This window comes from Somniosus microcephalus, unplaced genomic scaffold (genome assembly GCF_052327205.1).
Source record: "Somniosus microcephalus isolate GS21.2 unplaced genomic scaffold, FLI_Smic_1.0 unresolved_chr1, whole genome shotgun sequence".
Taxonomy (NCBI): domain Eukaryota; kingdom Metazoa; phylum Chordata; class Chondrichthyes; order Squaliformes; family Somniosidae; genus Somniosus; species Somniosus microcephalus.
In genome coordinates this window covers 25,550,016-25,552,895 of record NW_028225179.1, presented here as the reverse complement: position 1 = coordinate 25,552,895, position 2,880 = coordinate 25,550,016, and positions in this window count along the sequence as shown.

The window sequence follows — 2,880 nt, the reverse complement described above, 5'->3', positions numbered from 1 at the left end:
CTACTGCCTGGGCCAATGACAGATTGAAGATGGAGGTGAAGACATCAGCCAGCTGATCAACACATTCCTTGAGTACCCATCCAGGGATGCTATCAGGTCCAGCAGCCTTACGTGTGTTCACTCCGCGTAGAACACCCCTTACGTCGGAGGTCGACAGAATGAGCACCTGGTCTTCCGGGGGTGGCAAGGCTTTGGTTGCCGGCTCCCTGTTGTCCTTGTCAAAACGAGCATAGAAGTTGTTAAGCTCCTCCAGAAGGGAGGCATCGCTGGTGTTTTTACTCTTGTAGTCAGTGATGGACTGGATGCCTTGCCACATGCGCCGGGGGTCCGAGTTGTTGTGGAAATGATCCTCTATCCACAGTGTCTGTTTCCTTTTGGCAGTCCTGATACCCTTTTTTTAGGTTCGTCCTAGCTGCACTGTAAGCCGCCGCATCGCCAGATTTAAATGCTGCGTTGCATGCTTTCAACAGCGAGCGGACCTCCCCGTTCATCCAGGGTTTCTGGTTGGGGTATGTCCTGATATTTTTATGGGTCGTGACGACCTCGATGCAACTGTTAATGTAGAATAGCACTGTGGATGCGTATTCCTCGATGTCATTATGGGCAAACATGCTCCAATCAGTGCATTCGAAGCTATCCAGAAGCTGCGAGACTGCCCCCTCTGGCCATACTTTCACTGATCTCACTGATGTTTTCACTCTTTTGATGAGCGGTTTGTATGCCCGGGCTAGAAACAGGGAGAGGTGGTCAGACTTCCCAAGGTGGGGGCAGGGAATGGCCTTATAAGCATCTACAATGCTCGTGTAGACTTGATCCAGTGTGTTCTCCCCTCTTGTGGGGCAGGAAACATTCTGGTGGAATTTCGGGAGTACAGATTTTAGGTTTTTGTGATTGAAGTCCCCCGCGATGATAAAAGCTCCGTCTGGGTGCGCAGTTTGTTGTTCGCTGATGGCCCTGTAGAGGTCCGTCAGTGCTAGTTTGGCATTAGCGTGTGGTGGGATGTAAACCGCAGTGATGATAACAGCCGTGAATTCCCGAGGCAGGTAGAAGGGTCTGCACCTTACCATGAGGAATTCCAAAGCAGCTGAACAGGATCTATCGATTATGTCTGTGTTAGTGCACCAGGCATTGTTAGAGTAAATGCACAAACCGCCTCCCTTGCTCTTCCCGGAGTCTGCAGTTCTGTCGGCGCAGAAGACCGTGCGTCCTTCTAGCTGGATGGTGGTGTCAGGGATGCCGTTGTTCAACCAGGTCTCTGTGAAGATCATGGCACAGCATTCCTTTGTCCTTTTCTGTGAGGAGTGATCAAGTTTGATCTCATCCATTTTATTTACCAGTGACCTGACATTGGCCAGGAAAATACTTGGGAGGGAGGGTTTGTGTGGGGCCCTCTTCAGCCTATTTTGGATTCCGGCCCTCTTGCCCCGCTTCTGCTTGCGGTCTCTGCGCGGTCTGCGCCGACTTCCAGCTGGGGAAGGACGCCACGCTGGTCCCGGGGATCGGGCGATGTCGGGAGGCAGATCGACGGCGCCAAGTGTGAGCCACACGCAGTCGGCCCAGATATTGAGGAGCGTCTGCCGGCTGTACAGTAGGTCTGCTCTCAATTCCCGTATTAGCAGAGTCCAGAAGAGACTCAGAAAGAGGGTAAAAACGCTCAGTCTCGGGAGAGACAAAGCCGCTGCGCCCATGCGCGCCGCCATTTTATTTTTTTACAGACAGCAACGTGACACATGGTGGAATAGACAAGAGAGTTGGAGACATAGAAAACGGCCTGAGAGTCCAGAAGACACTGGCCAGTAGCTGATAGATATCAGTGCGTGGAGGCGAGGAATTGGGTCGAGATTCGGCCCCGTGGCTTAGCTGGTCAAAGCGTTTGTTTAGTAAACAGGAGATCCTAGGTTCGACACCCAGCAGGGCCGTTTCTTTAATGAATCTCCAGGCGTGACTTTCTTCTCATGTGCAAAGGCTAAAATTATTTTAAATGTAACTGCGGCTGCACTAGTTCCCATTCTGGTTGAAGGCTCCAGTCACTGCGGTGCCTAGTTTGAATTTCACCGCTTCCTGCTTTCTGGTGGTGCTGATTTTGGCCTCTTCACCAAAAAATCCATCTTTTCTAAGCAGTGCCGTGCGTTACTTTGTTGTGGTCAGAGCAGAGCTACAGTAGTTGATCTGTGGCACCGCGATCATATAGTGGTTAGTATTCTGCATTGTGGCCGGAGCCACCTCGGTCCGAATCCTAGTCATGGCAGAAATTTTTCTTCCTCCCACAATCAATAGCCCTCCATTACTTTCCTCCTTCAATATCATTGTAACTTTCCTGCGGTATTACCTTAATCTAACATTCACTTTCAGCCACTTAAACTGCTAAGTGTGCTCTGCTCCCACCGCTGATCCTGGGGCACATGTCCCATTCGCCCAAATCTGAATTGGTGCATTGAAACCAGTCGATAGATTTAGACCTGCGGGACCCCTCGACAGACAAGCTCTGAGAAAGCAGGGCCGGCCTTTGGAACCAAAGCAGCCCGATTGCACAAGAAAATTCCTCGCGAAATGAAGTGCACTGGGGAGGCTAACTGAAGAATTGGGTTTGTTCAACTGGTAGTTGGCGCTTTTCCGTAAGCAGTTGAGGAGCGTGAGCGACAGGAAGCACTACATAGCTGCGGATGAAGGGTGAAATATGCAATTTTGGCAAATTGGCTATCATAAAGTAAAATGGACGCTCAGGAGTTATCAAGGAGAGTAAGGGATTCTCCGGATGTAACAGAAAGTGTAAGGGACACTCCGGATATACCAGGCAGTTTAAGGGATGCTCCGGAATTACCAGAAAGGGTAAGGGACGCTTCTGTTGTACCAGACAGGGTAAGGCACGCTCTGGATATA